The 12754-nt window shown below is 41.0% G+C and overlaps 1 long non-coding RNA gene across 1 annotated transcript; it reads left to right on the top strand.

Annotated features, from left to right (window-relative positions):
- Window positions 1-1110: 1110 nt before the first annotated feature.
- LOC109518053 (uncharacterized) lies at window positions 1111-11285 on the top strand. The gene is made up of 3 exons (XR_002168649.1): window positions 1111-1399; window positions 1634-1691; window positions 11195-11285. It is a non-coding gene; the product is annotated as an uncharacterized LOC109518053 (long non-coding RNA).
- The last annotated feature ends 1469 nt before the right edge of the window (window positions 11286-12754 follow it).

The following is a 12754-nucleotide window of genomic DNA, read 5'->3' as shown; positions in this document are numbered from 1 at the left end:
AGATGTTGCCAAAAAGTGTGATGGCACAGTTTCAATTTTCACAAAGATTACGATCCATGTTTTCGCAACATCTGCAGTCGTAATCGACAAAGAATAAATCACATTTAAAAAAATGTGGAAAAGCATTTATTGTACTGTGCCAGATTAATTCTGAGGTCAAAAAAAATGGCAAACAATAATTTTGCTGATTTTGAAACAACTTTCCCAATAGAAAAATAGCACAAATACAAATTATCCACCCCAGGGTCAAAAAGGATACTCGAAGTAATGCAATAGCAGTGACGTACATTGCAGATGCACCGCACCATCCCTCTTTTTAAGGTCCATAATTATAAGTGTAAAAAGAAGTTAATTACTGTTAAACATGAAAACAATAAAACACTACCTTAACTTTGTTAAATAGAATAAACAAAACATATGTTTTGAATGGAAGTCCACTCGCAAATTAACTCTAGAAGAATAGTTACTTTGGAGAGGACTTTGGCCTGGACGGCTATTATTATAGTCCATTAAAACCAGTAAATCCTTGGCTGACAAAAAATATACACTGTATCCCGTCCAACGCAACACACACAAAAAAAGAGTACTGACGTGATTAGTGGTTGCTGTGGTTTGTGTGTGTTTTTTCCCCCGTCAGCGAGATTCAACAGCATTGCTAAAAAACTGTCTTTGCCTTCATTGGGAAACTCTTGCTCAAAGTCTGCTTTGTACCCAGCGTTGCATAAGTACATGTTTGCCACTTCTGCAGTCAGAGAGGCGCTGTTGTTTGTCTAAGCTCCAAAAACTGCATCCGCATGCAACGTGAACTGTGCTCCACTTTTATGCCCGCTAGCTTGAAATGCATCTTTGTGTGTGTGATTCTGATATGCTATTCTGTGTTGGTGAGAAAAATATGTTTGTTTCTCTTACCTTGCGCGTTAAAACGACAATGAAACACGTTACATATAACAATCACGGTAGAGAACCACAACCCTAGAGAGGAATCTAGTTAGCCTAGCTTTTAAAACAAGTCCATGGGTACTCACCTCTTCAGAGATTGTCTTTGGGAAATCTCATCCCTGAAGTCATTTTGTGATTAATGTTCTAAAGGCCCTGAAATACTAGCGCTCTTCATTCATCTGTAAAGGAAGATGAGCAGGCAAGCTCAAATGGAGACAGGTGTGATGAACTGAAAATGCATACCCCATGCTCATGTAACAGGTTACAATCGACTATTCATTTCACTGAAACACTTCTATTTTTGTTGTTATGACGTAATAGATTTTCTGTTTTTGTTGTTGTTCCTGTTTCTATGTGGGCACTAATGACGTGTCTGTTGTGCGTCGTGCGGAGACTGATTGCGTGGTGACGTTATGATGCGTGCGCGAGACCCGGCCACTTTCAATTCGATGTGGCCAAGGTAAGATATGTTCACGATATCTTTCTCCCCCAATAGCCGCCCCAATTGGAGTAATAAAACGGGAGATTGGCCCCTCTGTGTTTACGAAAACGTTGTTGGAAGATAGTTTGGGTGATTTGGGGAAAGGGTTGTAGTCGCCGGGTGACGTTTGGATGCGCTCTCCGTCGAAGGATTAAGCTAATGTTGCTAACGTCGATTAGCGCGTAACCTATTTGTATTGTGTCTGATCCCCAGGAGAGACAGCGAAACCGTCCGAGTAAAACACCAGTCTCACGTCATTTTATGCACACAGGTATGTTTTTTTTTTTTTGAAATTGTACATTTTGTTGTCTGATGTGGTCGAGTAGTCACCGAGACCGTCCGAGGAAAACACTGGTCTCATCCAAAATTGTCACCACGTAAACAGTGACTGTTAACTAAACAGTGACTGTTAACGTGTTGATCGTCTTGGATTACGATCATCATGTTAGAAGCAAATAACAGACAATAAAGGACAAATTTCTCAGACACAATTTTGAAAATGGACACCAGATTTAGTGGGTTGAATAATTTCACACTTGATGGGAGAAAACAATGTGTGTGTGTGTGTGCGTGTGTGTGTGTGTGTGTGTGTGTGTGTGTATGAATGATGGTGACCCAAGGATGCGAAATATATGATAAATATCTTAAATATACTGCGCAGTGACCTTCTGATAAAGATGCATAGAAAAAGAGTGGTTGCCTTCTTTCTATTACTGCTATGCAAAAGTCGAATTCAATGACTTTGAGCTCTACATTTAAATTAGCAGGGTATGAAATATCTTTATCTTAATTATCGTCCCAATACCCTGTGGCAGGTTTTTGACGCCAAATCAATAGACAGTATTGACCTTCTGCATGGACAGTGCTTGGCAAAAGGACAAAATCGATGCGCTTGATCCAGCAAACAAACACGCGTGGTGCTGGTAAGCGAAACCTGCTATTCTATTTCCCCAGAATGGGTCTGCGTATATATACGTTTGTATTCTGTATTGCTCTAGAAGACTGAGAGGAAATACAAAGTAAGAGCCTAAATGCCAAAAATAAAATTGCATTAAAATAGTGGCTAACAATACAGTACAGCATCAACAACCTTCATTGTGTGCCACACTTCATATTTGAGTTGTCATTATGTTGACTGCTCAAGTTTGGTTGGTCTGTCAACCTCTGTAGCCACTTTCAAAACCATCATGTCCTATTTGAGACATTTTATGAGGGTGTGTTTATTGTTGGTTTTGATTTTCTGAGGCCCACTGATTTCCCTGAAATGTTTGTTTACTCTGAAAACGTGGCTGGGTCATTAGTCACCAGATCAACAAGGCCACAGGTACGTGACGTTCCCCGCGGGTTACTTTCAATTAAATACATACAACGGAGTACTGTAAACACCTTTGCCAACACTTTGAAGAATGCGCGCAAACCTTGAACGAATTCACATGCTTTTGAGTAGTACAGGGAGAAGTATTCCCAAGCACACAAGCTTGCCCACAGAGGTGTGATCTGCCCGGCAAGGCTGCGAAAACACCTCAGAAAGCAAACACGGCCTCACAAGGCGAGTACTTGTTCCGAGGCCAGAGGTTTGGGCACCTATCCTTACATCTCTGTGAGAGGTGAAAAAGGCTATGGGTGAGGGATGAAAGCAGGCGATCCGCTGACAGCAGGGAAAAAAACAAACAAAAAAACAAGTTATCACTACCGACAGAAGAGTGCAGGCTGCCCACAATGCCCAAGTATCCTAAAAACGTCTATCAGTCTCATGATTGAAAAAAATCATGATGTCCCGGGAGACACAGCTCCAATCTAATCCGGCAAGACAGTTACTGGGCCTCAGAAAGTAGGTGCCAACTGTCATGCGTGCAATTTGGTGCCTTGATGCAAGCAGACTGTGACAAATGAGAGCCTACGCGGCCCGCTTGATAAATATTTTGAAAAGAAACGTTCTAATAGCTATTTGTGGCTGGAAAGTATGAAGGACCATATTGTAGAATAAAAACATAGATATAAATAATATAGATTTCATTGGATTTCATTACATTTAATGTATTTCCTGCGTAGCTTTTCTCCAGCTCCTCTGGTTTCCTCTCACATTCCAAAAGTATGCATGGTATTTTAACTGAACGCGCACGATGGCTCATCCATCCATCCATCCAGTTGACACTCACAAATCCCTTTTTTTGATGGAATGAATACGAGTGTAACACAATGACGTGGCAATGGTGACAAGCAAAAAGCATCCTTTCCTCCTGCGTCCAAATATCTTGAGAATGATAATCTGCAGCAGGTGTGACGCCAAGAGACTCTGCCCACCAACGCTCTCCATGGAGACTGCAAATAGAATGTAGAGGGGGGAAAAAACTCTTATAGCAGGCCAGCAACAAAAACACGATTGTCACATTTAGTCTTTTCTTTTTTTTTTAACTCCAGAATCAAACCGGCATTTTTAGTCCTTTGGTAATGTGTTCTTTATCTCCTGAATGTTTTATATGGTTCAGTTCATCATCAGAAATAACCATGAAACAGGGTTTGTCAGAACGGGTTACTTGGTCAAAATAAAAACTTGAGAGTAATGAACTTGAACAACAACGACATCAAAAATATAAAAGTAAAACCTCACATGAGACAAACATTGACATTGTAAAACAGCACCCTGTAATACCCCTCAGCTCCCCCAAAAAACGTTCAATATTTTACTTGGTTTCATTCTGGCATTCGATTCCGGTATGTGGCATTTGTTTTTGTAGCTGACGCAAGAACGCAAGAGAACGTCCAATTTTTTGCCTCACATTCTGTCGGCGCGACGACGAGCGCTCAAGTCTGGGATCCAGCGTATTATTTTCCTTTCCTTGACTTTCTCAGTTGAAACAGTGGCATGTCTGTTTTCAGAAATGTGAGCTTGTTATGCGTTATGATCTGCAATCTGCCTTCTTTGTGATACGTTGCCTCGCTGACCACGAGAGAATCCTTCGATAACATTCGAGTCCAGTGAGGCCTCCCATTTGGAAGGCAAACATTTATATCTTCACGGTCCTTTTTCAAGAACTACAAAAAGACTTTTGTGCATATGGCCGGAATCATTTCCACATCCAGTAATGAGTGTGTTGAAGAGACATATTGTCTGGTTATTTTTGAACAAATGATTACTTATCTTTTTCCGAGATAGGAAACTTGACTCTGATGGATGTCAACGTTATTTTTGGCATTAAAAAAAATAAATAAATTGCTGTGCAGCAGTAATCAAATGCACTGGCCTACTAATTTGTTCCCATCAAAGTGAAACGACATTTTGATGTTGTTAATGTTGTCTTATCCAAAAATCCTTCCTTCCCGTTTGTCAGAACTGGTATCTGCAGGCACGATTCTTAGCCATAAGTGCTGACCGTGCATTGAACGGGCAGTTGCTTTAAATTTTGCGCCATTGGTTGGGTTTCTTTTTCACTCAGTAAGCATCTGTTCTCCATCACCAGTTTCATCGGCGACTAGCTGCGATGAAAAAAAAAAAAGCAAAACTCTCGATACTGTAAACGGAATGGAGGACTTTTTTGTAAGTAATAAAAATAAATAAAGGGAAGAAATTCATCTTGTTCAAGTATGTTATGGAATTCTTGGGACAAATTATAATGGTTTGTTGGTACAGTACATATACAACCCTTCGTTTCCTTGTTGACTCTACGAAAGGGCCTGACAGCAAAAGTCATTAAAACGTGCAGTACGACAAATGTGGTGGTATGCAAATTAGTTGTGACCGACTCCAGATTCCATCACCTGAAAGGTTTGCATACCTGTGAGTCCATGCAGGTTTTAGGAAGCATTTCTGTTTCTCATAATTTGCACGCGCGGGATGTCTGAAATCCCGGGGCCCGAACGCCTGAACCCTTCAGCTTCTGCAAGGAGCCCCTTTCAACGGAGATCCACAAAGAAAGATTATCTCTGGCATTCCACATCTGGAAGCAATTGCAAGCAGGATTGCTGTCTTTCTTTCTTTTTTTTTTTTTCCCAGAAATACCTAAATATGTAGGACAAAGTGCACATGAAAGGAAGAAAACTGACTCTTACTGTATACCTTGATGTAAATGATGACATTTAAGGTTAGGCTTTGTTAGATTTGTTTCCGCTTTATTTTCTTAATGTAAAGAAATACAGCCAGTACTCTGCCAAGCATTTGGTATCAATAAGAAACCCTTAAAAATCTTCGAAATAACAATATACGTTGGTCAGAATCAAGGTTAGAATAGTTTGAGGTTTTTATTTATTTATTTTTTAAAATCATTTAGTTCCCCCCCCCCCCAAAAATGCTATGTTTTTATTAGTTTTATTACTAGTTTTAGCTTATTTTAATGTATAGAGTATTTTGTATGGAGCTCAAGAGTTTGGTCCAATATACACTATGTACTGTAATTAATAAAATCAGGATGATATCTAGAAAAATTGCACCTTGAATTTGGCAGTGCCTTATTATTTCTTGGGTGATTTGGGTTCGTTTGAACGCAGCAGGTTTTGTATCGTACACTCTCGGTATTATGCAAGTCTGGAAACGTTTGTGTGAGAAAATGTTATTATACAGTCATGTATCACTTCTTGAATTTTTTTTTTTTTTTAAATTGTTGGCAGAACATTTGTATCATGTTCCTGTTCTGTAACGTATTCATCTTTGCCTGGTTACTTGGTTGCCGTGCCTGCTAAATCAGTGATTGTTGTTTTCCGTCACTGGAATTTTTTTCTTTCACGGTTTCATCATCTGTATGGAGAAAAAAAACGATCTTTAATTCAGGACGATGACACTGACAAAGTGTGCTTTTCCTGCCATTGCAATGCATGAAAATTGATGTGCAGTACAGCAGCTCAAGCAGGAGCCGCCATTATTCCGACGCATCTTGTTGAGGCAGTAGCCATCATAGAAGTCTGGAACTTGGCCAGATGCATTCCTGACGAATATAAAACTGCCAACTAAGACTTGTTGCAGGGGGGGCACATCTACAGCAATAATCTGACATTGTCATATTAACCCTTTCAGGGGACAGCGGTCACTACAGTGGACAATTTATCATGTTATCAAGTTACAGGTTATTATTGGTGCAAGAAAAGGTTCATATGAAAACAGCCGTTTGTGCAGGAAAATGCTGGAATCTTCCAGTGTATTATTTTACTACTGTTGAAATGAAGATTAAAAAATAATCTACTGTATATATCTTCCAACAGTCATTCGACTGTATGTACTACTTTCCTGTCACTGAGAATTTCCGGAATAGGCATCTCCAAACTCAGATTCTAATTAATCTGATTTAGGTTGTCAAAATTAAATTTCGCTTGCATTATTCATGCCTAATATTCAGTGAGTCACAGCCTTTGCGATCTAATTAGATGAGCTTTGCAGAGACCAATATCCTGACATTCAATAGATCTTGCATTTTGGCTGTTGATAGATTAAAAGGCACCTATCTTAATCTATGCCGGGTGGCACTTCATCCAAAACAATGGCGGGTTTTCTTGATCCGTACTTTGCCACCCCAAAAATAAAAGCCCCTTTCATTTCATTCAGCTCTTGCCAATTTCCTTTCAGTATTGTTTTACGACTCCATTCACAATTGATTAGTTGAGGATTGCAAAACAAATAATATCCAAGCTTTTTCTTTTTTCTTTTTTGGTTTTTATTTGGGGGGGGGCATTCAATCTCCCACTGCTGCTTGACTAATTAAGAGTGTTTGGTGCTGAGAATGATACAACCAGCCCCCCTTAGTCTCCAAGGTAATTAAAGTCATTCGTCAGTCATATTCCTAAATAAACTGTTTCCTCTTGCCTATTTGAGACCTAATTGGAAGCATGTGCATTCAAATCTGAGCGCTTTTTTTTTTTTTTTTTTTTAAACCCTTGACGTCTTCAAGAATGAGTTGAACACACCAGTTCTCCTGGGTTTTTTTCCTCAGTGCATGCCGGCACATGTATTGTCTGAAATCTTCAGCGAGCGGTTCTTGGCTTTGAGAGAGGCCATAAAAACATTGCGTTGGTTACATCGGATGATATTCCATATATGCCTGGCCGCCGAAGCAGAGTCTGTGCCTTACAAAAGCTCAAATTAAACTCTGTGGCGTACACACGGGCAAACATACATAGAGGCTTTTGTGAGACATTTGTGCGGTTTCTTCTTTTACCCCAGCAGCAATCGGGCTTGGAAACCACTCGTTTGAGTTGGAAATTCAAGAAAGGCTGCACAATGGGTCCTCTCATCACTAACGGCATGTGGTTTCCTAAAATCACCAAGACGGGCGTGATTCCAGCCTAACGGGGGTGATCTTAGGTCACGGCATTCGGCGGGAATCATATCTCACCAGAGGCGACGGGAACGATTATGGGATTTACTCTGTCAAATGATTCCCTCCATACGTTCACTTGACAAAACGTTGTCAAGGCAGTCTGCAGAGGATTTGCCGAATGAATGTAAATCATTTCTGCTGATTTCACACCAGTTACATCACGACGAGGCACTGTATCGCAGCTCCGCTATCCAATGCTTTGTTTATAACTGTCCTCCATGTTACTGTCGGAGTGCAAGCAACGAGCAATATGCTTCGATTTTCTGAATAAAGCTGTGAGCTCAGAACAACACGATAAGTCATACGGGAACAGAGTGACTACAAACACTTGCACTGTAAACAACTGAAGTCAAGTTAAGAATTGCAACTGTTGCAAGTGCTTTGTTAGGGAATTACCGGTATGGTCATGCCACACATGCAAATGTGCAGGAAAGAAAAAGGACAAATCATAAAGGGGTTGACCATCATCACCATCATCCTTTTCTTCCTACACAACAAACAACTTGTAGGAAGACTCATTTTGGACTCATTAATCTTCAGCGATCCGTCTCACTCCAGATCCGGCTCTCCTCGTGCACCTGCTTCCTCACGGGACATTACTTCAGTTCAGAGGGTAGATAAGACGCAGTATGTCATTACTTCCATCTTGCACCTACAGCTGCTTCACGAAAAGGCATGCAAGTTCACCTGTGCAATTACCATGTATTGGTTTTGTTCAGTGGAGTATTTTGCATGTGTTGAGCGGCAAAAGTGAAAAAGCCTATGTGGAAAAAAAACCAAGGCACAGTTTGTCCCCCCACATACACTTTTATAGATGGCATGGTAAGTATAAGGCACAAAACTATAACATCCACTCTCTACTCCATAGAAAAGATTACTGGAGTTTCATTGGAGACCTTCTCTGCCTCTCGCCCGGCATGTTGCGGCACAACATGGTAGTACACTGAAAAAAAAATGGACGATAATTTGAAAGATGACATGCACCTAAAATGTCCTCATGATAGATTTGAGGCAATTGTCTACAGTGCGCCCTGTTGGTGGATAAAGGTAGTACAGCTAATGGATAATTCTCTGATATTCGGATTTAGAGGATGCAGCTGCAATATCCCAACCTAGAACCTGAGCTTCGAATCTGAGCTTTGATGTGCTTGCTTGTCTTGACTCACACGTTGTCAAACGATGTGATGGATTCTAAACACACGGGTGCATCAGAGCAGCTCGCACTTGCGCGCACCTGTTCACCCGCCGCACCGCTGGCGGAGAATGACAACAACGCTGTTTGACTTTTGAAATTGAACGAGCGGGCCGAGATGTTTGCGAGTCTTGATTAATTCGGAAGCTTGCGTCTACGTTATGAGAAATTGAGCGTTGTGCCCGACGGGGAGTGACATCAAATTAACATTTCCCATTAATTAGAATTTCTTCAACCTGACAGGACAAACATATAGACTTAAGTTAATATTGTTGTTGGATTGAGGTCAAAGGGTAAATGACAAGGTTAACGCTCTCCTTGCAACCCTCTCCGTAACTTTTCCCATAAACGCACGTCATGAAAGCTATTTTGTTGCATCTCAGTGAAGCCAGACACTGATATAAATCAAGTAATTGCAAACATCAGTCCCGTGACGATGATGTCATTCTCTGCTGGAGCTCCAAGGAATTGAGAATGGCCTTTGTAAGATGTGAAACGATGACATCGGTACCTTGAAGTCAGGTCCACATTTGAGGGTATATGAGAACGAGTCCATGTGTTTTGTTGTCAGGCCACCATCGAAGGAGAACGCTTGACTACGCTAATGAATGACATATGAGGGAGGAGAATTCATGGCATACTTCTTGAATTTGAAAAAAAAAAAACCTTGAATCATTTTCCTGAACCACCTACAGATAGGTGGCTCTTGTCGAGTTAACTTGTTTTGTGTGCGGCAAGACATCAAGCACAAATAGCTTGTTGGCATATCTTTATAGGATTTGAAACAAATCCTTATTCAGTTGGGTTAGCATTAAAAAAAAAAGAAAAAAAACACTGACTTCATATTAGATACAAAATATGCTAATCGTGCCGCTTCTTCCATCCCGGTGGAATTCCCTCTCAAGTCATTCATGTGTGGAAAAAAAACAAAAAAAGCAAAAGCTTATAATAAATGAAAGTATTCCCACGAGAACAGAGCTTACTTGAGAACTGCCAAACCCACCAGAAAACCGTGTCAGCCGTAAGATGACATCATCCTGTTTCCTCTCGACGGGTGTCCCCATGGTCTGGATTAATTCGTTGGCTTCAATATAGTGACGTTCTGGAAAAAAAGGGGGCAGTAATCCAATATTGAGGGACAGAATTGTTGTTGTTTTCTTTTTTTAATTGCTGTGCTTGAGTTATGTGGCATTGTGCTCCCCTCAGTGCGTCAATGTGAATAGTCACCCTTTTAAAAAGAGCATAGAGTGACACAAAACTGACATTACCAGCTCACATTACCCCCAAATGAAATCGACTTCGTTTTCCTTGGCTTTGCTCCCCACCCCACAAAAAAAACCTTGCACAGTCTCTGGACTCCGCGACTGACTCTAATGACAGACACGTGGTGCTGAAACTTCACCCAAAGATGGAGATCACTGTCATTTCGTGTTTAGCATGCAAATGTTGACAAGGCTTTCAATATATTCGGAAATGTAGAAAAATATGTTTGGACTTTGCACAATACATCAATTGCAGCATGTATTTGTGTCTTGTGCGTCCTCTGCTTGGAGTCAGGGGCTTATACTGTATGTTGTTTTTTTTTTTTTTTTTTGCGGGGGGACACCCAAGAGTGAAGCTATGTGAACATCATAATCTGTACAGGATCAGTTGATGTCATTTTTTTTTTCCAGATTCATTGTATAAGGGAACTGAATAAAATATGTTGCCATAACGAAAAGAATGAAAACACATCAAAACGCACAACCACAAAAAATGTCCTTATTTTACCAACATGTTTGGCTGGCGCAAAAGAAGCCTTCCTGCCTGGCTTCGCTATTGACGTCTCGCGGCCTCAAGCCGCTCTTCGATTAAATAATTGCTGAGCGATCGATGAAGGTGCTTGGAAAGAAGGCAGAGCGGGTGATGTGGCATGTGAAAGTGCAAAATAACCTTTGGGGAATGTCAGGTGACAACGGTTTGAAAACCCACTTTCAGCGGGACATCTCTGAGAAGACCAGTGTTGTCAATAGTCCCCGAGAGGGTTCAGACATCTTGGCTGTTAAGGCATCCGCCAGGTCAGTATAAAAGGATGCAGTCATTTGTAAAGGTCCATCTTGTCGTCAAGGGAAACGGGATTGCTAGCCCATGTTGGCGTATGTTATCAAGGAAGAATCCATGTACAGTATCTAAATATCCATCACGTGTATTTTCAATTACTTGCTTCCAAATTTATGAAAATTGCCGATTTTTAGTCGTAGTCATGAAACTAACATTCAGCTTTCTTTCCCCACAAAGGTTTTACAGCAACAGCCGCCCAACTCGGGAACGACCTCCAAGCGGTGTTGGGCGTGCCTTCGGGCTACGAACAGTTCCCGGTCTACAGCCGACCACTGGGTCGGCAGGTACCCGGGTCGCTGCGGCTTTAGGAGCCGCTTTGGGACCCAGTTGGAGGTTGCTCAACAGCAACAGCAACAGCCGACCGGGATTCCACCTTTGGCCACAATGCGACGCGGGATTCTACTTAAGGTAAGTCATTTTAAACTAAAAAGAAACATTTTAAAATGGGGTCAGAAGTGGACGTTTCGCCGTCATCGTTTGCTGCCGGGTGTGTTGGTGAATTCGCTTTGACGTCCAAAAACACCACTTACGAGTGTGTGTTTTCACAGGCACAGTACACAATTTCCAAATGCAGCTTTTGTTATAATAAAGCAATCTGCAGTTCATGTTTGAGCTGTAACCTCCCCTTGTACCGACTGACGCACTCACATTTTTTGGGGGCACTCTGAATAACTGAATAACTATTTCCGTAATGATTTATTTTTCTTCCAAGTTTACTTTTTTGTTAACTATAATAACCTTTGTTCCCATATCAGTGCACCACCCTGACATCTGGCATTCACATGGACAATCATTTTCGAAATGTTGCCTCGATTTATCTATAAAACATCAAAGAACTCAAAAGGATCCCCCGCCTCCTGGCCCCCTTGTTTTTACTAGATCATTTTTGTGTGCTTTTCGACTCAAGTGAATGTTATTATGGCACCGCAAAGACAGAAGAAGAGAAGGAAGGCTTTGTTTCAATCTGAGCCTCTGTAGAACGACGCAAGATCTGAAATGATGCAGAACCGATCACATGGATTGTACGTGTTTCGTTTCTTTTAAAGAGAACCAAAAATAGACACCAGCAAAAGGCTGACGGCATATCGGTTAAAGATGTTCATTACCAGTGTATGCTGTGTAACTAATTAGACATTTAAATTACTTTTTGATTGTTTTTTTTTTCTGCTGCACACAACACAACTAAATCATACATGGACATTTAATTTTTTTCCTTGCTTTTTTTCAAAACATCGATGTCCTTTGATTTTCATGCTTTGGAATAAGTCCATATTTTTGCGGGCTCAAATAAATAGACCCAACAATACGCATCCAGTCCTACGCTGTCGCATCAACCTTTTGAACGCAGTCCAAATATGAGACGTTAAATCATAGTCAGTCTTGAGGAATGAAATGTGTATATTGAATATTAATTGAGATTAACGACAGGAAAGGATTCTGACGGTCAGACACGATCAATCTCATGCATCGTAATTAAACATACCAGGAGAAGATGGAGTCGGAGTCAGAGTTAGCGGCGGTGACGAGGAGGAGGCGGATTGTGCGATTGTGCGTCGGGGGAACAAAATAAAGTGAATTTTGAAAAGCGACGTTCAGGAAACTGATTAGCGCCGACATTTATGCCTCCATATTGCGCAACAGAAAGAAAACACAGATTTGGAGAGGAACGGTTTGACAGAAAGGTTGTTTATTGTCTTTGAAATGTCATTTTGGTAAAAAAGTGAGCCAAGACTCCCT

Source organism: Hippocampus comes, unplaced genomic scaffold (genome assembly GCF_001891065.2).
Source record: "Hippocampus comes isolate QL1 unplaced genomic scaffold, H_comes_QL1_v1.1 scaffold585, whole genome shotgun sequence".
NCBI lineage: Eukaryota > Metazoa > Chordata > Actinopteri > Syngnathiformes > Syngnathidae > Hippocampus > Hippocampus comes.
Note: the sequence above shows the minus strand (reverse complement) of the source record. Positions and strands in the feature narration are given on the sequence as shown.